The following is a 25,854-nucleotide window of genomic DNA, read 5'->3' on the forward strand; positions in this document are numbered from 1 at the left end:
ACACTGGAGCCAGTCCTTCAACAAGGAGGTCAGCCCTGGTGCAGTTTGAACTGGTGGAGCCTAGTCAGTAATCCACAGGCTCATCGTTCTGCGGTTCAAGGCACACTTATGTCCTCCTCATATACTAATTATTTACACTGAGAAAGATTTTAAAATAATCGGTAAATACAGTATTGTTCTAATCTTCAGGAAGTTCATAATCTAACTGGAACACATATCAGCCCACACATATTTTTAAACACCAAGTGAAAATACAGGGGACAAACAAAAAAACAAGTGTGTGACAGGATAATTTATTGAGCTGTTAATTTGGTTTATGTTCTTATATTTTCCCTCCCTTCCATTCCAAACAGGCTTCTAGGGAGTTTGTGTTTCTAGGCAGAAAGAAGTTGACAGAAATTCTCTCTTAGACAACTCCAGGAGGCACTGCTTGCATTGTCATTGAAGCCGCCTGGACACAGCTCCTTAGAATGCAACATCAATGGTATCCCAATAGTTGTGCCCAGCGATTTGCCCTCCAGGTTTCTTGCTCCCAAAGGGATTTTGCCAGGGGATTCAAGAGGTAGGGGCATCTGGGGAGAGAGGGAAAGGAGGAAAGAGAGAGAGGGAAGGAGGGGTTGTGCGTAGGTGAAATTGTTGCAAAAGAAAACATTTCCCAAACTGGAAAAGTGTCAAAGTCAGGGTTTCCGTAGTGAGGATACCAGCCTTGTTTCCTTGAAGGACCCCAAGAGCTAGCCAAACATCAGATAGAGGCATGGTGACCCCAAGAAGACTGGAGCCCCCTGCCACTGCTACTCCGTCCGTGAGAGAGCTGTTGTCTGGCTTGTGGGGACCATACATCCCTGAACAGTGAAGATGTCAAAGTCCATCTTCCCCCATTTTCTGGCTCAACATAAATCTTCCAGGCTCTGGTGAATTCCTAGGGAGAAAGGGAGGGAAGCCTGGTAATAACTGGGATTGGATTTCCTTCTACTTAAGCAGAATTAAGGCTGGAATCACTTAAGTCTGAGGTGAATTTAATTTAATTTAAACACAATAAAGAAGCATAACATTTCTTGCACAATCAAATTTGTTCTTACAGATTTATACCTAACGAACAGTGAATACAACATACAAAACAGCGTTGAGAGAGTAAGGTTAAGCATCACAGTGAATGGCACAACTAACATCTGCTGAGGGAATTAAGAGAGAGAAAAGAGCAAATGGAGCTAAAGTAAAAGGAGGTGACTTTATGGAGGGCTTCTGACAGAGCTAGAGTGTAAGGAAAGGAAAGGAGTTTATGAAAGTGGGAGACAAGAGTGGTGGCAAGTCAGAAGGAAAAGCAATGTGAGCAGAGCAGGGAAAGGAGAATCACTATGAAGAGATAAACAGGAGACTGGCCTAATTGGAGTGAATGTGTGTGTGTGTGTCCAACTTTTCGACACCATGAACTGTAGCCCGCCAGGCTCCTCTGTCCATGGAATTCTCCAGGCAAGAACACGCGTGGGTTGCCATTTCCTCCTCCAGAGTATCTTCCTTACCCTGGGATCAAACCTGCATCTCCTATGTTGACAGGCGGATTCTTAACCACTGAGCCATCAGGGAAGCCTCGGAGTGAAGAGCTGATGATAAAGTTTGTGCTGAGTATCAAATTTCCAAATGTCTTCTTCCGCCCTGACTGAATAAGGCAGGGTTGTATCAGAGAACAACCAGTAGATTATATTATAAATTTCTTATAATATTGATTATCATCATATACTTATCATAATATTTATTGTAATTATTTTATTATGTAATGTAAAGGAATTGACTGGCATGATTGTGGAAGCTAACAGGTTCAGACTCTATAAGGCAGGCAGCAGGCTAACAGGCCAGAAACTTTGGGGCAGGAATAGGCACTACAGTTTCACAGGTGGGATTTCTTTTCCTTAGAAAAAATCTTAGTTTTGCTCTTGGAGTAGACAATGGCAGCCCACTCCAGTACTCTTGCCTGGAAAATCCCATGGATGGAGGAGCCTGGTGGGCTGCAGTCCACGGGGTCTCAAAGAGTCGGACACAACTGAGCGACTTCACTTTGACTTTTCACTTTCATGCACTGGAGAAGGAAATGGCAACCCATTCCAGTATTCTTGCCTAGAGAATCCTAGGGATGGGGGAGCCTGGTGGGCTGCCATCTGTGGGATCGCACAGAGTTGAACACGACTGAAGCGACTTGGCAGCAGTTTTGTTCTTAAGGCCTTTCCCTTGATTAGATGGAGCCCACCCAGAATATCAAGGATAACCTCCTTTCAGTTCAGTTCAATTCAGTCACTCAGTTGTGTCTAACTCCTTGTGACCCCATGAACTGCAGTACACTAGGCTTCCCTGTCCGTCACCAACTCCCAGAGTCCACCCAAACCCATGTCCATCAAGTCGATGATACCATCCAACCATCTCATCCTCTGTTGTCCCCTTCTCCTCCTGCCCTCAATCTTTCCTAGCATCAGGGTCTTTTCAAATAAGTCAGCTCTTCACATCAGGTGGCCAAAAGTATTGGAGTTTCAGCTTCAACATCAGTCCTTCCAATGAACACCCAGGACTGATCTCCTTTAGGATGGACTGGTTGGATCCCCTTGCAGTCCAAGGGACTCTCAAGAGTCTTCTCCAACACCACAGTTCAATAGTGTCAATTCTTCAGCGCTTATCTTTCTTTCACTCACGTCCATACATAACCACTGGAAAAACCATAGCCTTGACTAGACAGACCTTTGTTGGCAAAGTAATGTCTCTGCTTTTTAATATGCTGTCTAGGTTGGTCATAACTTTCCTTCCAAAGTAAAGTAACCTCGTTTACTTAAAGTCAAATGATTGTATACGTTAACCACATCTAACAGAATTCCTTCACAGCAACACCGAGGTTAGCTTTTTAATTGAATAACTGGAACATTCGCAAAGTCAAGTTGACACTTAAGACTAACAGTCACATTCACTACACTCTTTATGTAATCCCTCATGTATCTGACGGAGAAGGTGATGGCACCCCACTCCAGTACTCTTGCCTGGAAAATCCCATGGATGGAGGAGACTGCTAGGCTGCAGTCCATGGGGTCGCTAAGAGTTGGACACGACTGAGCGACCTCACTTTCACTTTTCACTTTCATGCATTGGAGAAGGAAATGGCAACCCACTCCAGTGTTCTTGCTTGGAGAATCCCAGGGACGGGGGAGCCTGGTGGGCTGCCGTCTCTGGGGTCACACAGAGTCGAACACGACTGAAGTGACTTAGCAGCAGCATGTATCTGAGAAGAGAGAAGTCTTTGAACCTCAGGAAAGATCATTTCCTATGAAGTAGGCCAACCTGTGTTCCTTCCTTGGGTATATTTATTTTCTATTCTTTTTTTTTGTATATAAATATATGTATTACCAGGAACCTTTTATTTTTCTTTATCCTCTTCCCCTTCCATTATCTGATGTTGTGCCAAGAAAGAATTGTGGTTTGATATTAGTATTTTTTTTAATCTTTCTGTTTTTCCTATTTATAGTGCCTCTAATGTTATCTGTTAGCATCAATCTCCTGAATTGACCAAGGCCTCGGGTTTCTGCCTTCTATAACCCTCTAAGGGGCTCAGTCAATGTAAGCCTCCATCCTTGTGACCTGTATTTCTGGGTCCCTGGTTGGAACAGGGCTAGGCAATGGCAACCCACTCCAGTACTCTTGCCTGGAAAATCCCATGGACGGAGGAGCCTGGTAGGCTGCAATCCATGGAGTTGCTGAGTCCGGCACGACTGAGCGAGTTCACTTTCACTTTTCACTTTCATGCACTGGAGAAGGAAATGGCAACCCACTCCAGTGTTCTTGCCTGGAGAATCCCAGGGACAGGGGAGCCTGGTAGGCTGCCATCTCTGGGTCCCACAGAGTCGGACACAACTGAAGTGACTTAGCAGCAGCAGCAGCAGCAAGCATCCAACATAAGGGCAACCAGTCCCTGATTGGACAGTGACCTGTGAACTGGCTAAATATAAGATCTTTGCCCAAGTAAGAAGTTAATGATTAATTAACAAATTGATTCCTTTCTTGGAGAATATAGGGCTTCCCTGGTGGCTCAGATGGTAAAGCGTCTGCCTACAATGAGGGAGACCTGGGTTTGATCCCTGGGTCGGGAAGATCCTCTGGAGATGGGAATGGCACCCCACTCCAGTACTCCTTCCTGGAAAATGATGAAGGAGCGTAGTAGGCTACAGTCCATTGGGTCGCAAAGAGTCAGACACAACTGATCAACTTCACTTTTTTTTTTTTTGGAGAATATAAATATGATTGATTAAGGGAGAAGGTTAGGCAGTTGGTGGTTAACAAAAAAGTACACAAAAAGACAAGAGAGGCAGACCTCAGGAATCATTAGTCAATAGAAGCCAGTAGAGGCAATACGTAAGAAGCAACTGTGAGTAGATAAGTCAAAAAGGCTTTCCGAAGATAAGATAATTGCTTAGTCATGGTAAAAGCAACAGGCCCAGGGGTGGATAGAAACTGAGGAGATTTTTATTTTTGGCCATACTGCACAGCATGTGGGATCTTAGTTCCCCAACCAGAGATCAAACCCTCACACCCTGGATTGGAAAGGTGGAGTCTGAACCACTGGACCAGGAAAGTGCAGAAACTAAGGAGATTTTTTGATGGAGTTCCAGAGTAAGGGCACAAATGAGAAAAGAGCAGGTTATTGGCCAGGCCCTGGGGAAATTCAGAATAACTGCCCAGAAACCCAGGAGCAGACTTATAAGTGACCTCATAGTTACTTGAATCGGAGAAGGCAATGGCAACCCACTCCAGTACTCTTGCCTGGAAAATCCCATGGGCAGACGAGCCTGGTGGGCTGCAGTCCATGGGGTCGCTAAGAGTCAGACATGACTGAGTGACTTCACTTTCACGCATTGGAGAAGGAAATGGCAACCCACTCCAGTGTTCTTGCCTGGAGAATCCCAGGGACGGGGGAGCCTGGTGGGCTGCCATCTCTGGGGTCGCACAGAGTTGGACATGACTGAAGACTTAGCAGCAGCAGTTGCAGTAACTTGAAGAGAGCTAGGGAACTATAAGTTTATTCAGGTTCCAATGCAGTTCTAGCAAATGATTTATCTCCTCAGGTCCCCAAGAGAAGGTTTCCATCATTGCCTTATGTTGGTGTCAATCTCTCTTTTCCAAAAGAGTCTTACACATGCAATTGTAGTCCTGACCATCTCAAGGGCTCAATCTTGTGGCAAGAATTACATCCTCTTAGAAGTCTTAGCTTATCCATTCTTCATCTCACCTGCACCCAGGTTGAGTTAACTGTCCCTTTTTGTTACCCTTTAGGACCTTCCATAGCCTTACATCACAGATACTACCTCATTATGTGGTAATTGTAGATTTACTTGTCAATGTTTTGTACCTACCCTTCCCACCTCTGGCTCCCAGGACTGGCTCTCAGTATATATGGTCAAGATGTGTGTTTTTATTCTCTGTATCTCCTACATAGAGAATAGACCCTATCATAAAGTAGTCAACTAATAAATGTTTGTGAATTATTGAATTAGGGAGAGCTGCTTTTGTTTAGGCCAAGGGGGAAAAAAAAGGCAGAATGTTAGAAAAAGCTGAATGGGCTAATGAGAAAACTCAAAAGCTTATCCGTAATAAGAGTGCAGGTACTAAGAATTTAGTTCAGTTGAGTTCAGTCACTCAGTCATGTCCGACTCTTTGCAACCCCATGAATTGCAGCACGCCAGGCCTCCCTGTCCATCACCAACTCCCGGAGTTCACCGAAACTCATGTCCATCGAGTTGGTGATGCCATCCAGCCATCTCATCCTCTGTTGTCCCCTTCTCCTCCTGCCCCCAATCCCTCCCAGCATCAGAGTCTTTTCCAATGAGTCAACTCTTCGCATGACGTGGCCAAAGTATTGGAGTTTCAGCTTTAGCATCAGTCCTTCCAATGAACACCGAGGACTGATCTCCTTTAGAATGGACTGGTTGGATCTCCTTGCAGTCCAAGGGACTCTCAAGAGTCTTCTCCAATACCACAGTTCAAAAGCATCAATTCTTCGGCACTCAGCTTTCTTCACAGTCCAACTCTCACATCCATACATAACCACAGGAAAAACCATAGCCTTGACTAGACGGACCTTTGTTGGCAAAGTAACGTCTCTGTTTTTGAATATGCTATCTAGGTTGGTCATAACTTTCCTTCCAAGGAGTACGTGTCTTTTAATTTCATGGCTGCAATCACCATCTGCAGTGATTTTGGAGCCCCAAAATATAAAGTCTAACACTGTTTCCACTGTTTCCCCATCTATTTCCCGTGAAGTGATAGGACCAGATGCCATGATCTTCGTTTTCTGAATGTTGAGCTTTAAGCCAACGTTTTCACTCTCTACTTTCACTTTCATCAAGAGGCTTTTTAGTTCCTCTTCACTTTTTGCCATAAGGGTGGTGTCATCTGCATATCTGAGGTTATTGATATTTCTCCCAGCAATCTTGATTCCAGCTTGTGCTTCTTCCAGCCCAGCATTTCTCATGATGTACTCTGCATAGAAGTTAAATGAGCAGGGTGACAATATACAGCCTTGACGTACTCCTTTTCCTATTTGGAACCACTCTGTTGTTCCATGTTCAGTTCTAACTGTTGCTTCCTGACCTGCATATAGGTTTCTCAAGAGGCAGGTCAGGTGGTCTTCATACTTAAAATTCATGTCTCCATGACTCTACACAAAAATTTCGCAAGCAGCCAAATTTTGTCTAACAGCTAGACATCTGGTGCTATGATTCTCCAGTTTTAAAGGTACCTTGGCCAGCCCTGTTCCTTTTAAGGGAAAGAGTCGGCTACATTCTCCCTTTAGTCTCTAGTTTCTTATCTGAATTCAGATCCATGCGCTTGGGTGGGCCAGGCTCGAGGCTGATTCTCAGGGTGATCCCTTGGGCTTCCAAGCTGAGAAGCCAGGACTCAGATCCCAGCCCTACCCCTTGCCACTTTTGTACTCCCAGGCAAGTCCCTCACAACCTTCTGAACCTCAGCTTCGAGGTGGTAGAAATGGGGAAATAAGGACTCCTTTATTAAGGACTATAACTATAAGGACTATATAAGGATTCCTCATAGTTATGCTGAAGGTTTTCTGAAAAATAATTGTGAAAATACCTAGCACAATGTTTTATACTTAGTAAGAGCTACATAAATGTGAATTTCTGTGTATTTTATTCCTGAGGAGGTGAAGAAAGGAAGGGAAGCCATAAGATGATGGTAGAGGACAAGGGCCTTAACGATAGCAGGAGTCCTGAAAATCAAAAGGGCCAGCAGCCTAGGGACCTTGTGCCACCACTTGAAAATCTGATAAAGCACAGGTCTTAGTCATCCAAAGCCACAGTGCACCTGTGGCAGTTGCCCCAGGAGATTCCTTGATCAGAAAATGGAAGTACATTCAGTCCCTGCCAGGTTGATACTGGGGCACAACTGATAGTGATATAGATACCATTGATGGCAAGGAAAAAAGTTTTTGTCTACTCCAAGCAGAGAAAATTTAGAGATTAACCTAGTGCTGTCTCAGAGAGCTCTGAGAGTGTACAGAGGTGTCTGACAGTAACCCCTGCAAATGAACCCAAGGCTGGAAATGGAGAAAGAGAGGAAGGTATTAGTAGTTAACTGAGACATCTCAAGAGTATTAATAGGAGTTTCAAACACATCTGCTCCTTCTGAGGTTCTGAAAGAAAGCCCAGTGAGACAAGCTAGTTTACTGAAGGACTTAAGAGCCCCGATAATGTGTGTGAGTGGCTGGGGGAGGGTATATCAGGGCTTATGCTTTCCAGTGGTCCTAGGAAAAGACCCTTAAATCAGGACTAAAAACTGTTAAGAGTTAGCTTACGGTGTACTCTGAAATCTACTGCTTGGCAGGCAGGGATCAAGATATGGCGGGATAAGGGTAGAATTCCACAGCACGATGAGCTTTTTAGTCAAGTGTCACAGATGTCAGATTGCTGCCTAATGTGTCATTTGTTATCAGGTAGAAAACGTGGCTAAGTGATTACAGCTTTGCAGTAACCATTGTCTCCTACCCCCAGGAAGGAACACTTTTTAGATGAATGGACCACCCAATCTATTTTTAAAGGCACGAGACTCGAGACTAAGTACCCCTTTTCATTATAGTTGGTGAACATCCTTTTCTCATTTCATATCCCCTCAGATACTGTTGGAGTACGGCTTCCTTGCTCTTTCTGTGTCACAAATGCTCTTTCTGAGTATATTTTTAAAGGTTATGAAAATTTAAAAATGGTAATATCATGTCACCACCCACAAAGCAATTATATTTAATGGTATTTTAGAAGAGTTGGTTTTAAAATCCTGTACCTGAACATTAAATGAAGACATCAGACTGAAGGAACTTTATCTCTACCAAATCTTAGGAAATGACTGAGAGAGAGGGGAGTGGGTAAGAGGGGAGTAGAATAACTGTGAGTGACTGGGGGAGGGTATATCAGGGTTAGGGTTAGGGAAATTTTTGTGTAGAGTCATGGAGACATGCATTTTAAGTATGAAGACTACCTGACCTGCCAGGCCTCCCTGTCCATCACCAACTCCTGGAGTTCACCCAAACTCATGTCAATCGAGTTGGTGATGCCATCCAGCCATCTCATCCTCTGTCGTCCCCTTCTCCTCCTGCTCCCAATCCCTCCCAGCATCAGAGTCTTTTCCAATGAGTCAACTCTTCGCCTGACGTGGCCAGAGTACTGGAGTTTCAGCTTTAGCGTCATTCCTTCCAAAGAAATCCCAGGGCTGATCTCATTTAGGATGGACTGGTTGGATCTCCTTGCAGTCCAAGGGACTCTCAAGAGTCTTCTCCAGCACCACAGTTCAAAAGCATCAATTCTTCGGCGCTCAGCCTTCTTCACAGTCCAACTCTCACATCCATACATGACTACTGGAAAAACCATAGCCTTAACTAGACAGACTTTAGTTGGCAAAGTAATGTCTCTGCTTTTGAATATGCTATCTAGGTTGGTCATAACTTTCCTTCCAAGGAGTACGTGTCTTTTAATTTCATGGCTGCAATCACCATCTGCAGTGATTTTGGAGCCCAAAAAATAAAGTCTGACACTGTTTCCACTGTTTCCCCATCTATTTCCCATGAAGTGATGGGACTGGATACCATGATCTTCGTTTTCTGAATGTTGAGCTTTAAGCCAACTTGTTCACTCTCCATTTTCACTTTCATCAAGAGGCTTTTTAGCTCCTTTTCACTTTCTGCCATAAGGGTGGTGTCATCTGCATATCTGAGGTGATTGATATTTCTCCAGGCAATCTTGATTCCAGCTTGTGTTTCTTCCAGTCCAGCATTTCTCATGATGTACTCTGCATAGAAGTTAAATAAGCAGGGTGAGAATATACAACCTTGACGTACTCCTTTTCCTATTTGAAACCAGTCTGTTGTTCCATGTCCAGTTCTAACTGTTGCTTCCTGACCTACATACAAGTTTCTCAAGAGGCAGGTCAGGTGGTCTGGTATTCTCATCTCTTTCAGAATTTTCCATAGTTTATTGTGATCCACACAGTCAAAGGCTTTGGCATAGTCAATAAAGCAGAAATAGATGTTTTTCTGGAATGCCCTTGCTTTTTCCATGATCCAGCAGATGTTGGCCATTTGATCTCTGGTTCCTCTGCCTTTTCTAAAACCAGCTTGAACATCAGGAAGTTCACGGTTCACGTATTGCTTAAGCCTGGCTTGGAGAATTTTGAGCATTACTTTACTGGCATGTGAGATGAGTGCAATTGTGTGGTAGTCTGAGTATTCTTTTGCATTGCCTTTCTTTGGGACTGGAATGAAAACTGACCTTTTCCAGTCCTGTGGCCACTGCTGAGTTTTTCAAATTTGCTGGCATATTGAGTGCAGCACTTTCACAGCATCATCTTTCAAGATTTGAAATCGCTCCACTAGAATTCCATCACCTCCACTAGCTTTGTTCATAGTGATGCTTTCTAAGGCCCACTTGACTTCACATTCCAGGATGTCTGGCTCTAGATGAGTGATCACACCATCGTGATTATCTGGGTTGTGAAGATCTTTTTTGTACAGTTCTTCTGTGTATTCTTGCCACCTCTTCTTAATATCTTCTGCTTCTGTTAGGTCCATACCGTTTCTGTCCTTTATCGAGCCCATGTTTGCATGAAATGTTCCCTTGGTATCTCTAATTTCTTGGAGAGATCTTTAGTCTTTCCCATTCTGTTCTTTTCCTCTATTTCTTTGCATTGATTGCTGAAGAAGGCTTTCTTATCTCTTCTTGCTATTCTTTGGAACTCTGCATTCAGATGCTCCTATCTTTTCTTTTCTCCTTTGCTTTTCACCTCTCTTCTTGTCACAGCTATTTGTAAGGCCTCCCCAGACAGCCATTTTGCTTGTTTGCATTTCTTTTCCATTGGGGAGGGTCTTGATCCCTGTCTCCTGTACAATGTCACGAACATCTGTCCATAGTTCATCAGGCACTCTGTCTATCAGATTTAGGCCCTTAAATCTATTTCTCACTTCCACTGTATAATCATAAGGGATATGATTGAGGTCATACCTGAATGGTCTAGCGGTTTTCCCTACTTTCTTCAATTTGAGTCTGAATTTGGTAATAAGGAGTTCATGATCTGAGCCACAGTCAGCTCCTGGTCTTGTTTTTGTTGACTGTATAGGGCTTCTCCATCTTTGGCTGCAAAGAATATAATCAATCTGATTTCGGTGTTGACCATCTGGTGATGTCCATGTGTAGAGTCTTCTCTTGTGTTGTGGGAAGAGGGTGTTTGCTATGACCAGTGCATTTTCTTGGTAAAACTCCTGCTTCATTCCGCATTCCAAGGCCAAATTTGCCTGTTACTCCAGGTGTTTCTTGACTTCCTACTTTTGCATTCCAGTCTCCTATAATGAAAAGGACATCTTTTTTGGGTGTTAGTTCTAGAAGGTCTTGTAGGTCTTCATAGAACCGTTCAACTTCAGCTTCTTCAGCGTTACTGGTTGGGGCATAGACTTGGATTACTGTGATACTGAATGGTTTGTCTTGGAGACGAACAGAGATCATTCTGTCGTTTTTGAGATTGCATCCAAGTACTGCATTTCGGACTCTTTTGTTGACCATGATGGCTACTCCATTTCTTCTGAGGGATTCCTGTCCACAGTAGTAGATATAATGGTCATCTGAGTTAAATTCACCCATTCCAGTCCATTTTAGTTAGCTGATTCCTAGAATGTCAGTGTTCACTCTTGCCATCTCTTGTTTGACCACTTCTAATTTGCCTTGATTCATGGACCTTCCATTCCAGGTTCCTATGCAATATTGCTCTTTACAGCATTGGACCTTGCTTCTATCACCAGTGACATCCACAACTGGGTATTGCAGGACAAATTTGGCCTGTAGGCCACTTCTGTTTTGGATGAAGACAACATAAAGATGACAGAGACAAGGTGTGATGAAGAGATAAGAGGGAAGTTCTGAAAGTGTGTAAAACACACACAACCAGATGGCAGGAAAAATGTCAAATCACCAGTAATCAAATTATATGACAAATGGATATAATTTCCTAAGCAAAGATGGAAAATTTCAAATTTTGTAACATAATAACATGTCTAGTCATAAGATATTTAGAAGAAATACATCTAAAAAGAAGTTTGAAAATAAAAGAACATACAAAGATAAATAAGCCTAATAACTAAAAATAGGTAACAAGTGTGGTAACATTTTAATGTCAGACCAAAAAAAAGGAATTTAATGTAAACAGGACTTGACAAGATAAAGAACATTTATGTTGACAAAAGATACAATTCCATACGAAGGCCAATTAATAATGAATCTTTACAAACCTGACAATATAACACCAAAAGTCATGTTTATAATATATGAAGTAAAAACGGTTAGAAATACAGATAGGAATGAAAAATACACAAGGAAGACTTCAACTCAAAAACTGACCGATGAAGTAGGAAAAAAGTAAGCAAGAGTAGTGAGGATTTGAATAACACAGTAAAGAAACTTGACTGAATAGGTGTAAAGGACTTTGTACACTATAATGGTGAATGCATAATCTCTTCAAACACACATGCAACATTAACTACCTTCTAAAACACAAGGAAAATGTTAATAAATTCCCAGATAAGAAATCATTCAGTTCACATTCTTTGATCACACTGAAATAAAATTTGAAATTAGTAAACAAAAGAATACAATTTTTATAACTTGGAAATAAAAACCCGCATCTTTAACTTAGAATAACTGTAGTGAAAAGAAATGTAAAATGAAGTTATTGATTAGTTAAAAATAATGATACCAAAATTTATTCAACATTATTATACAACCAGTTTTGTGCTGAGTGATCTACTTGGATTGTCTCATTTTATTATCGCAATAATCCTGAGAAGTTGATTGTTTTATCATTTCTTTTCACAGATGAGGAACTGAAACACAGAACTCTGTTAAATAACCTGCCCACATAGATGACAGAGTTGGGATTTGAAGCGACTTCACTTTCACTTTTCCTTTCATGCATTGGAGAAGGAAATGGCAACCCACTCCAATGTTCTTGCCTGGAGAATCCCAGGGACGGGGGAGCCTGGTGGGCTGCCGTCTGTGGGGTTGCACAGTCGGATACGACTGAAGCAACTTAGCAGCAGCAGCAGCAGTATAGTCTGAAACCAGTGTATTTAACCACTACAACAAGAAGAACGGTGAGATCAATACAATTCAAAATCTATACATACTTAAGAGAAAATATATAGCCTCGGATGCATACATTAGAAAATAAGAAGAGTGAATAGAAGCAAATCATACATATAGTTCAAGAAGCTAGAGGGAGAAAAATTTAAACATACCAGGAAAGTATTACTAAAGAAAAAAACAGAAATGAATGAAATGAGCAAATTTTAATAAAACTGAAAGAACCAAAAATATAAAAAGTCTAATATGTCTAACCAAGTTTTTTTAAAAAAGAATTATCAACATTTGAAATGAGAAGGGACATTATAAGTAGAGAATAGAATCTTTAAAAGTCTGAGATAAATTCTAAATTTAAGATAATAAATCAGAAAAATCTGGACTAAAAAAGTTTCTGGAAAACAGAAGTCACCAAAATTGACCCATGGAGGAATGTTCACCTAAAAACAACAAGCAACAATACAAACACTGAGAGCACTGAAAAGGTATTCAAAGCTCTCTCATAAAAGGACACCAAACAAAGAAGGTTCTATAAGTAAGGAACATGCTATACTGATTTTAGCAATCCAAAGCCTTGAAAAAAGTGAAAAGTTTTCTAACCCATTTACATTGGAGCCGACATGGCCTGAAATTTAAAACTGATAAAAAAAAAGCATACATTCACTTATTAACACATATTTAGGTATCTTAAGTATTAGTAGAATGAATCCAGAAATGTATATTTTTTAATGTCATAACTAAGAAGGATTTATCTAAGGTATTCAAGACTGCTTCGAAATTCAGAATATATTAATGCAAATCATTACATTCAAAATAAAGTGATATAATTATCTTAAGAGATGCAAAAAGCATTTGATACAATTTGACATCTATTTTTGATTAGAAAGAAAACAACTTTTGCAAACCAGTAGTAGAAAGAAACTTCTTTGTTTTAATGAAAGATATCTGCATACACAATTTATGTGTATGTGTTAGTCGCTCAGTCGTGTCTGACTCTTTGGAGCCCCATGGACTATAGCCTGCCAGACTTCTCTGTCCATGGAATTCTCCAGGCAAAAATACTGGAGGGGGTTGACATTCCCTTCTCCAGGGGATCTTCCCAAAACAGGGATCAAACATGGGTCTTCTGCATTGCAGGCAGGTTCTTTTACCATCTGAGCTACAAGCATCATACCTAATAAAATATTACAAGATTTCCCACTAAAGTTTTTTCAGTATTGTTCTGAGAGTCCCGGCTAATGCTATGGAATAAGAAAAAGAAAGAAGTGGCAAACAAGGAGGAAATATTTTCAAAATATGTATCATTATATTTAATAAGGAACACTCCAAAATGGATAAGAAAAAATGTAAACAACCTAATAAAGACATGTGCCGAGGATCTAAATAACCACTTCAATGAGAAGAAATTTAAATAATGAATAAAAATAATTTAAAATAACAAAGAATTGCATTTTTTCCCCTTAGAACTGGCAACTTTTTTTTTTAAGAGACTGATAATATCTAGTGTTTATTAAAGATATGTGGAAACAGGTGTTTTCATATATGGTTGGTCAGAATGTAATTTGTAAGGCTTTCTTAGAAAGCAATTTAGCAGAATTTACCAAAATTTTTACTCTACAATTTTCTTTTCTCAACAGTTTTGTTTCTGCTGTTTTAGCCAAACAAAATTAATTGTTCATAATGCACAAAAAAATTTGTTTGTGTGCACCAGGAAAGTTTAAGAAAGTTTGTTGCAGCATTGTTTCAAATAGTGAAAACATTAGAAATAATTTGTATATCCGCTAGTAGGGAAATTACTCAATTATGTTATATTGATACAATAGAATACTATCCAGCTATTAAAATGAAACTGATCTGTGTTCAACAGAAAGGGCTGAGAGATGAATTTTTAGGCTAAAAATAAAATTATTATAAACCATGAATTTTTAAATATTACACATATATGTGCATGTAAATGCATAAAAATAATTTGGAAGTAGGATCACTTAATGGATTTTTTTTGTTTTAGGGAGGACAGCAAGAATGAGGGGCAGGAAAGAGGTAAGGCTAATGGCTTAGTCTCTCTATTTCAGTGTTGTTTGAATCTTTCAGTGAAAATATATTCCTGTAAATTTTCCTGTTTTATTAAAGTTTTTTTTTTTGAGTTTTAACATTCAGAGACTAAAGTGCAAAACCAAAAGTATATATAGCCCAATGAATGTTAACACGTGTATTACTTATGTAGCCACTGCCCAGATCAAGATGTAGAATATTTCTTCTCCCTAGGACACTCCATTGTGCTCCTCTATTGTACCCGCCACCACGGATTATTTTATCTGTCCTAGAAGTTCATAGAAGTAGAATCATACAGCTTACTTCAATTTTGTGTCTGGTTTTTTTTTTGTTACATATCATGTCTACTATACTAATCCATGTTATCAGTTCTTTTTTATTGTTTGTAGTATTCCACTATTTGAATATACCACAATTTAGTTATCCATCCTCCCTTGACAGACATTCGAGTTATTTCCAGCTATTAGGAAGAAAACTGCTATGGCCAACCTTGTACAGGTCTTCTGCAATATTCGTGCATTTCTCTCATATACCTAGCACTGAAACTCCTGGGTCATAGAGGAGGTTTTAGGAGAGTGATTCAAGGTGGTTGTAACAATTTACGTTTTTGTTAGTGTATATGGAAGTTCCAGTTCTAGTTGATCCATATTCTGGCTACCACTTCATATTGTCAATTCTTTTCACGTTAGCCATTTCAATAAGTGTGTACTGATATTACATTGTGTTTTTTTAATCATATGGAATAATTTTCATGTAATTATGTCCATGCTGATAGTCTCTTTTGTAAAATGGCTGCTCAAGTTTTTTCTCATTTTGTTTGAGCTGTTTTTCTCCATTGAGTTGTTTTATCTTTTTCTTTTTAATTTGTTGACATTCTTTAGATATTGCAGATATATTTTTTTGATATATATGCTATATCTATGATGTGTTTATATATACATGTATATATATATATGCATATGTATCACAAATATCTTCTCTTAGTCCATTGAATGATGCTCTTGATGGTGTACTTTGATAAATAGAATTTCAGAATTTTAAGTCTTTTATTGTTCATGGTTTTTTGGATCTTATTTAAGAAATCACTGCCTATCTCAAGGTCATGGTATTATTCTTCTATGTTGTCTTCTGGAACAAGGATCAGCAGAATATGGCTCATGTGGCCTGCCACCTGTTTTTGTAAATAAATTTTTACTGGAACACAGCCATTCCAGTTTATTTATGTATTCTCTATGGCTACTTTATGCTACAACAGCAGAGTTGAGTAGTTCTAACGGAGACCATGTGGCCCACAAAGTTGAAAATATTGATTATCTTGTCTTTTACAGGAAAAATTTACTAACCCTTCTTCTAGAAAATTATTTACTTTCATATTAGGCTTATAATCCAATGGGAATTAAGTTTTGTAAATGGTATAAAATAAGGTTAAAGTCTGTTTCATATAAATTATCCAATTGCTTCAGCATCAGTTTTTGAAAATAAAATCTCATTACCACAAAACTGCAGTAGCACCTTTGTTGTATATCAGGCTACTGTGTAGGTATAGCCATTTCCAGACTCTCTCTTCTGTTTCACTGTTTGTTTATCAATCACTGCACCAGTATCACACGCTCTTAAATATCATAGGTTTATGCTAAGTCTTGACATCTGACATTGTAAATCTTCCAAGAATTTTTCTTTCTGATTTTTGGCTTTTGTAAGTTGTTTGCATTTCCATATAAAATTTTGGAATGGGTAGCCTTTCCTTCTCCAGGGGATCTTCCCAGCCCAGGGATTGAACCCAGATCTCCCACATTGCAGGCAGATTCTTTACCAGGTGAGTCACTTGGGAAGCCCATATAAATATTAGAATTCCTTAATGAATATCCACAGAAAATTTTGATGGGAACTCAACAGTGACTGTATTGAGTCAGTGAACTAATTTTGGAGTAGTCCACATCTTTATCCAACGGAGTCTCCATATCCATGAACATGTTCTTTCTCAAAATTGCTTTTGCGATTCAAACTCATTTGTGGTTTCATACAAATTTTAGAATTATTTGTTCCAGTTCCATGAAAAATGCCTTTGGTATTTTGTTAGGGATTGCATTAAGTCTGTTCACTTCAGTCGCTCAATCGTGTCTGACCCTTTGCGACCCCATGAACTGCAGCACGCTAGGCCTCTCTGTCCATCACCAACTCCTGGAGTCCACCCAAACCGAAGTCCATTGAGTCGATGATGCCATCCAACTATCTCATCCTCTGTCGTCCCCTTCTCCTCCTGCCCTCAATCTTTCCCAGCATCAGGGATTTTCAAATGAGTCAGCTCTTTGCATCATGTGGCCGAAGTATTGGAGTTTCAGCTTCAACATCAGTCCTTCCAATGAACACCCAGGGCTGATCTCCTTTAGGATGGACTGGTTGGATCCCCTTGCAGTCCAAGGGACTCTCAAGAGTCCTCTCCAACACCACAGTTCACAGTTCAAAGCATCAATTCTTCTGCGCTCAGCTTTCTCTATAGTCCAACTCTCACATCCATACATGACTACTGGAAAAACCATAGCCTTGACTAGACGGACCTTTGTTGGCAAAGTAATGTCTCTACCTTTTAATAGGCCGTCTAAGTTGGTCATAACTTTTCTTCCAAGGAGTAAGCATTTTTTAATTTCATGGCTGCAATCACCATCTACAGTGATTTTGGAGCCCCCCCAAAATAAAGTCTGCCATGGTTTCCACTGTTTCTCCATCTATTTGCCATGAAATGATGGGACTGGATGTCATGATCTTAGTTTTCTGAATGTCGAGCTTTAAGCCAACTTTTTCACTCTCTTCTTTCACTTTCATCAAGAGGCTTTTTAGTTCCTCTTCCCTTTCTGCCGTAAGGGTGGTGTCATCTGCATATCTGAGGTTATTGATATTTCTCCTGGCAATCTTGTTTCCAGCTTGTGTTTCTTCCAGCCCAGCGTTTCTCATGATGTACTCTGCATAGAAGTTAAATAAGCAGGGTGACAATATACAGCCTTGACGTACTCCTTTTCCTATTTAGAACCAGTCTGGTGTTCCGTGTTCAGTTCTAACTGTTGCTTCCTGACCTGCATACAGACTTCTCAAGGTCAGCTGGTTTGGTATTCCTATCACTTGAAGAATTTTCCAGTTTATTGTGATCCACACAGTCAGAAATAGATATTTTTCTGGAACTCTCTTGCTTTTTCGATGACCCAGTGGGTGTTGGCAATTTGATCTCTGTTTCCTTTGCCTTTTCTAAAACCAGCTTGAACATCTGGAAGTTCACGGTTCATGTATTGTTGAAGCCTGGCTTGGAGAATTTTGAGCATTACTTTACTAGTGTGTGAGATGCCCTAAAACTTGTCAGTAAATCTCCTTCTTGTGAGATGCAGGTGTTTTTCAAGATGCTGCCTCTGTAGTGGGTATTAGAGTAAGTGATTCTGTGCATGAGCCCTTCAGGGCCAAGTCTTGGTTTCCCAAAAGCCCACCAACTCTCCCAGACATAATCCATGCTGATTTTTAGTGCTAAATGTTATGAGGGCTCATTTTCCTGGTGCATATTTTCTGGGCCATGGAGACTAGTGTGGGGAGCTCAGACCCCACACTTCTCAGGGGAAACCTGTGTGGTTGTGAAATCTCTCCCACTTGTGGGTCACAGCGTGGTGGGTATGGGTTCTGACTAGACCAAGTCTCTGTCCCTTCTACCTGTCTGGATGTGGCCTTGTCTTTCTATTCTTAATTGTAGAAAATCTATTCCTCTTACTCTGCCATCTTGATCTGGACGGACCCTTCTGGATTTCTTATATTTAACAACTACTCAAATTTTTTAAAAATTTTCTTCTGTCAGTTTAGATAACTTGTGATTTTAAAGAAAAGCATCAGTTTTTATTTAGTTTGTTAAATTTATTTATATTAAACTACTCATCATGACCCTGCATTATCTTTTTATGTCTATAGGGTCTGCAGTGATGTCTTCCTTTTTCTCTGAGGTTAGCAGTTTATACTTTCTTTTCCTTGATTGGTCTTGCCAAGAATTTATCAAGTTTATTGATATTCTGAAAGAACAAATCTTGACTGTTGATTTTTTATTTTTGTCTATTTATGTGAGCTTACTTTTTTTTCTGTTAAAAAATGTTTATTTTTATTTTTGACTTTGTCAGGTCTGAGTTGTGACACTTGGGATCTTTTGTTGTGGCTCGTGGGCTTCTCTCTAGTTGTGGTGCATGAGCTCAGCTTCCCTGTGACATGTGGGATCTTAGTTTCCTGATTAGGGATCAAACCCATGTTCCCTGCACTGGAAGGCAGACTTTCAACCACTGGACCACCAGGGAAATCCTGAGCTTACTGTTTTTTTCAATATATGTTTTCACTTTTATTAGTTTCCGTCCATATTTTTAATCTTTTTCTAACTTCTTGAGATGGTAACTTAGAAATTGATTTTTAACTCCCCCCCCCCAACTATATGCACTTAAAGTCATCTTCATTCTAAGCACTGTGAATCAATAGGTCCAATCAGGGGAGAGTAAGAACACAGTAATTTCAACAGAAATATTTTATTAATAATATAAGGTATTACTGGACTTTCCTGGTGGCTCAGACAGTAAAGAATTTATTAACCATACCAAGGAATTGCAGTAATGAGGGGTTGGTTAGCAAGAAGTAAAGAGGATTCTAAAGAATACGGAAATAGTAGATACAAGAAATAGCTCCTACCACCTATCTCCTCCCTTCTTCCCCTCACCCAGAACTGAGACAACACACCGAAGAAGAGGCCCACTAAGACCTGAGACCCAGACCTTTCTGTAGAGGGCAGAATGTGGCTCACTAGATAGCAGAAAAGTTACTCTGGTGACATCGTGCTAAAATACACCCTGGAAATCCACCCAGTGGGGTGCCAGGAACATCACAGAGATGCCTCACTGGAGGGCCTTTGCTACAAAACTGCCTGAGAGACATGCCAGGGGAAGCTGTTGGCTGCTAAATGCTGCTGCCACAGTGGACTGTTCAAGTCTAGAGTAGGGGAGAGCAATGAATCCTGGCAAAGCTTGCCCAGCCAGCACACCAGAACCAGGAAGCAAAAACTTTCCTGCCGCAGTGTATTTACAGTGCCCTCTGATGGCAAAGTTCCAGTTGGCAAGGGTAAATATATAAAGAGCCCAAAGCTATTTTCACAAAACAACCTAATAGGAACCTGGAAGGGAAAGGCAATAAATAATAACTAACACATGCTATTTTAGCTATCTCCTATACATTTTGGTGTGTTTCATTTTCAATATTTGATTTTCATTGTGCTTTCCTGACTACTGGGTTATTTAGAAGAGTGTTGGTTAATTTCTAAATGTTATCAGATTTTCTAGTTATCTATTAATTGATTTCTAGTTTTATTCCACCATAGCTTGAGAACATGCCTTCAGTTCAGTTCAGTTCAGTCGCTCAGTCGTGTCCTACTCTTTGTGACCCCATGAATCGCAGCACGCCAGGCCTCCCTGTCCATCACCAACTCCCGGAGTTCACCCAGACTCGCGTCCCCCCATCCAGCCATCTCATCCTTGGTCGTCCCCTTCTCCTCTGCCCTCAACCCCCCCCCCTGCCCCCCCCAGCATCAAAGTCTTTTCCAATGAGTCATGCCTTAGGTGATTTTAACTCTTTGAAGTTTTTTCAGACTTGTTTTATGCATATCATAGAGTACATTTTGGTAAATATTTCATGAGCATGTGAAAAGAGATTGTATTCTGCAGTTGCTTATTGTTGTTGTTCAGTCACCACATCATGTCTGACTCTCTGTGACACCACAAACTGCAGCACATCAGGTCTCTCTGTCTCTCGTATCTCCTGGAGTTTGCCCAAGTTCATGTCCATTGAATCAGTATTGCCATCCAAGCATTTCATCCTCTGTTGCTCTCTTCTTCTGCTTTCAATCTTTCCCAGCACTAGAGTCTTTTCCAATGAGTTAGCTGTTTGCATCAGGTCACCAAAGTATTGGAGCTTCAGCTTCAGTATCAATCTTTCCAATGAGTATTCAGGGTTGTCTCTCCTTGCTATTCTCTGGAACTCCGCATTAAATTGAGTATACCTTTCCCTTTCTCCCTTGGTTTTGCTTATCTTCATTCCTCAGCTATTTGTAAAGCCTACTCAGATACCCACTTTGCCTTCTTGCATTCCTTTTTCTTTGGGATGGTTTTGTTCACTGCTTCCTGTGCAATATTACAAACCTCTGTTCATAGTTCTTCAGGGTTTTGTTTACCAGATCTAGTCCCTTGAATCTATTTGCCACCTCCACTGTATAAATAGGGGATTTGATTTAGGTTGTACTTGACTGGCTGAGTGGTTTTTCCTGCTTTCTTTACCTTAAGCCTGAATTTTGCTATAAGGAGCTGATGATCTGTGCCACAGTCAGCTCCAGGTCTTGTTTTTGCTGACTGTATAGAGCTTCTCCATCTTCAGCTACAAAGAATGTAATCAATCTGATTTTGGTGTTGACCATTTGGTGATGTCCATGTGTAAAATCGTTTCTAGTGTTGTTGGAAAGGGGTGTTTGCTATGACCAGTGCATTCTCTTGGCAGAATTCAGTTAGCCTTAGCCCTGCTTCATTTTGTACTCTAAGGCCAAACTTGCCTGTAACTCCAGGTATTTCTTAACTTCCTACTTTTGCATTCCAGTCCACAATGATGAATAGAACATCTGTTTTTTTGGTGTTCGTTTTAGGAGGTCTTGTAGGTCTTCATAGAACTGATCAACTTCAGCTTCTTTAGCATCAGTCGTTGGGCATAGACTTGGATTACTGTGATGTTATTTGGTTTGTGTTGGAAATGAACCGAGATCATCCTGTTGTTTTTGATGTTGGTCCCAAGTACTGCATTTCAGACTCTTTTGTTGACTATGAGGGCTTCTTCATTTCTTCTAAGGGATTCTTGCCCACAGTAGTAGATATAATGGTCATCTGAATTAAATTCACCCATCCCCATCCATTTAATTCACTGATTCCCAAGATGATGTTTCCTCTTGCCATCTCTTGCTTGACTGTGTCCAATTTGGCTTGATTCATGGGCCTAACATTCCAGGTTCCTATGCAGTACTGTTCTTTACAGCATTGCATTTTACTTTCATCACCAGACACATCCATAACTGAGCTTTGTTTCCACTTTGGCTCAGATACTTGTTTCTGAAGCTATTAGTAATTGTCCTCCACTCTTCCCAGTAGCATAGTAGACCCCTCCTGACCTGGAGGGCTCATCTTTTTGTGTCATATCTTTTTGCCTTTTTATACAGTTCATGAGGTTCTCACGACAAGTATGCTGGGGTGGTTTGCCAGTCCCTCCTCCAGTGGTTCATGTTTTGTTTGAACTCTCCACTATGACCCATCTGTCTTGGGTGGCCCTGCACTGCATAGCTCATAGCTTCATTGAGCTACACAAGCCCCCTTGGCATGATAAGGCTGTGATCCATTATAGATTATGACAATATACTGAACATATTTTCCTGTGCTGTACAGTAGGACCTATTTGTTTCTATTTTTTATTTGGTAATGTATATTTGTTTAATCCCAAACTTCTAATTTATCTATACCCCATGATCCTGCCCTTTCCCCTTTGGTAACTGTAAGTTTGTTTTCTATGTCTGACTCTATTTTGTAAGTTCATTTGTATCACATTTTTAGATTCCATATATAAGTGATATTTTTGTCCCTATCATTTCTAATAAAAACTTAATTACTTCCAGATTCCATGACCAACAAGACCATACCACGGCTGGACTGAAGCTGAACAGGAATGGCCAGAAAGATCCATTAGTGAGATTTGGTCAGCAGATCCTATAGCTCTGAGGGGCCAGAGCCACTGGGGGCAGATAGCACCCAGGGCTCTGGGTAGGAGAAACAGAGCCCAAGATCCTTGGCATTAGGCCTGGGAAGCAAGACCCCCAAGGACAGGAAGTCCCAAAGTGATGAGGCAGCTGAGTAGAAACCAAATGGCAGGAGAGGCAGGAATAACTAGAGGCTGGGAAAGGCCTGGGGCGCCTGCTGATGGGCGGAGCTGGAGACCAAGTTTGTTGCCCCCTTTGCAGCTAAATTGAGTCCCACCTTAAAGGCTGGCTGGTCCTGGAGCTCGGCCAGCCCCACAGCCCTGAGCGACACATGAACAGCACATGTAGCAGTGGTTCAGAGGGACTCAGGAGGCAGTTCTTGGTGATGATTATAAGCAGCCTCATTACCCCCTGACACTTCTAACATAGACCTATAATGTAGCTGTGGGGACGCCCAAATCACAGACGTACTGATGTATGACGTAGCTGTGGGGACACCGGAATCTCAGACGAAGTGACGCATGACGTAACCGTTGGGGCGTGCATATCAGACGTAGTGACGTGTAACGCAGCTGTGGGAACGCCCATATCAGACGTAGTGACGTGGCTGTGGGGGCACCCGAATCACAGACGTAGTGACGTTTGACGTAGCTGTGGGGATGCCAGTATCACAGATGTAGTGAGGTCTGACGTGGCTGTGGGGACTCCCATATCAGAAGTAGTGATGAGTGACGTAGCTATGTGGGCACCCGAATCAGGCGCAGTGACGTCTGACGTGCCTGCGAGAACTTCCGAATCACAGACGTAGTGATGTATGACATAGCTGTGGGGGCATCGTATCATAGAAATATTGACAGATGTGGGGAGCCCTCGGAGCCCCGGGCTGAACTGGTGGCTGTGGATGACCACTCTATCCTCATGCCTGAAACTCTTTCCAGGCACAGAAGTGAGAAGCTCCAACTGAGAAAACTGGTCTCTCCGCCTAGCAGCTCCCGCTGCCCCTGCTGCCTGGCTAGACAAGTTAGCTACTTCTGCTGTGTCCCTGGCACAGGTGGGTGGCCAGAATGTGGCACACACTTTTTATGCTTAGTGTATAAAGTTGAATAAATGTTAGTCATTTTGTTCAAAGAACTATATAACATATAATTTTTTTTTAAGTCTAACATACCAGAGAAGGGTATATTAAACTAAGATAGGGCTTATGTCTATTTCTACTTTTTTTGTTTTCTTACCATGTTTGAAACTATGTTATTTTGGATGTAAAAAGTCAGGATATCTGTGTATTTCTGTTGAACTGATGCTTTTATCTTTAGGAAATGCTACCCTATATCTCTAGTAAACTTCTTGCCTTGAAGTTTACCTTGTCTGATATTAGTGTAACCACACAAGCTTCCTTTACATTACAGTTTGTATGATATATATTTTCATTATTTTGCTTTCAATCTGTGTACTTGTATTTAAAGTGTAACAACACACACGAGTTTTTTTTTTTTTTTTAATCTAGTCTGGAAATCTGCCATTTAATTGAAGTGTTTAATCCATTTGCACTTCATATAATTACATAATTGACTTATGCTTTTAATTTCTCTCATCTATTCTTTCTTTTTTCTTTCTCTCCTATTTTTTAGAATTAATTTTTTTATTCAGTATTACTTTTTTGGGCTTCCCAGGTGCCTCAGTGGTAAAGAATCTGCCTCCAATGCAGGAAACATGGGTTCTTACCCTAGGTTAGTAAGATCCCCAGGAGGAGGGCATGGCAATCCACTCCAGTATTCTTGCCTGGGAAATCCCATGGACAGAGGAGCCTGGCAGGCTACAGTCCATGGGGTTGCAAGAGAGTCAGACACAACTTAGCTACTAAACAACAAAAAATTACTTCTTCACTAGTTTTTCTTAAATTCAGGATTACTGAGGTATACATGAATAAAAATAGTGAGGTATTCACCATTTTTACTATATAGTTCTTTGAGTTTTTACAAATGCCATCACCATCAAGATGCAGGCATACCTTGGAGATATTATTGTACATTCAGTTCCAGACCATCACAATAAAGTGAATACCACAGTAGAGTCATGTGAATTTTTTGGTTTTCTAGTGCATATAAAAGTTGTTTATACTATACTATAGTCTGTTAAGTGTGAAATAGCATTATATCTTTAAAAATATATTTAATTTAATGAAATAATACTTTACCACTGAAGAATATTAACCATCACATGAGTGTTCAGCAAGTCATAATCTTTTTGCTGGTGGAGGGTCATGTCTCAATTATTTCTTAAGGAGTAGTTTATTTATTTGGGGGTGTGCTGAGTCTTTGCTGCTGCATGGGCTTTTCTCTAGTTTGGGAGAGTGGGGGCTACTCTCTAGTTGTGTTACATAGACTTCGCATTGTAGTGGCTTTTCTTTTTGTGGAGCATGGGCACTAGGTGTGTTGGCTTCAGTGGTTATGGCACATGGGTTCCGTAGTTTTAGTTCCTGGACTCCAGAGCACAGGCTCAATAGTGGTGGTTCACAGGCTCAATAGTGGTGGTTCACAGGCTTAGTTTTCTCTGTATGGCTTGTGGCATCTTTCCGGATCAAGGATTGAACCCATGTCTCCTGCTTTGGCAGGCAGATTCTTTACCACTGAGCCATCAGGGAAGCCCATGCCTCGAGGTTGCTGACTGATCAGAATGGTGGTTGCTGAAGATTGGGGTGGCTGTGGTAATTTCTTAAAATAAGACAGAAATGAGGTTTGCTGCATCAGTAGGCTTTTGCTTTCACAAACACTTTCTGTGTAGCATGCAGTGATGCCATTCGATAGCATTTTACCCACAGTAGGACTTCTTTGAAAATTAGCGTCAATTCTTTCAAAACCTTGCCACTGCATATTCACAGCATCTTTACCAACAGTAGATTCCATCTCAAGAAACCACTTTGCTCATCCATAAGAAGGCACCCCTCATTGGTTAAAGTTTTATCTTGAAACTGCATCACTTCAGTCACATTTTTAAGTTCCACTTCTAATACTAGTTCTCTTGCTGTTTCTACCACATCTGCAGTTATTTCCTCCACTGAAAGTTTGCACTCATCTCACATGCTAGTAAAGTAATGCTCAAAATTCTCCAAGCCAGGCTTCAGCAATACCAGAACCGTGAACTCCCTGATGTTCAAGCTGGTTTTAGAAAAGGCAGAGGAACCAGAGATCAAATTGCCAACATCCGCTGGATCATGGAAAAAGCAAGAGAGTTCCAGAAAAACATCTATTTCTGCTTTATTGACTATGTCAAAGCCTTTGACTGTGTGGATCACAATAGACTGTGAAAAATTCTGAAAGAGATGGGAGTACCAGACCACCTGACCTGCCTCTTGAGGAATCTGTA

General features: G+C 40.8%; 1 long non-coding RNA gene across 2 annotated transcripts in view; it reads left to right on the forward strand.

Annotated features, from left to right (window-relative positions):
* LOC120853028 overlaps window positions 1–25,567 on the forward strand; it is a 30,529-nt gene extending 4,962 nt beyond the window's left edge. The window contains exons 2-5 of one of the 2 annotated variants that reach the window (XR_005718697.1): window positions 14,662–14,693; window positions 22,411–22,490; window positions 23,430–23,542; window positions 25,534–25,567. This is a non-coding gene — a long non-coding RNA (uncharacterized LOC120853028). The remainder of the gene's footprint in view (window positions 1–14,661; window positions 14,694–22,410; window positions 22,491–23,429; window positions 23,543–25,533) is intronic. The other variant, XR_005718698.1, reaches the window with a different exon arrangement.
* Window positions 25,568–25,854: the final 287 nt, after the last annotated feature.

The sequence above is a fragment of the Oryx dammah genome, unplaced genomic scaffold, assembly GCF_014754425.2.
Source record: "Oryx dammah isolate SB20612 unplaced genomic scaffold, SCBI_Odam_1.1 HiC_scaffold_26, whole genome shotgun sequence".
NCBI lineage: Eukaryota > Metazoa > Chordata > Mammalia > Artiodactyla > Bovidae > Oryx > Oryx dammah.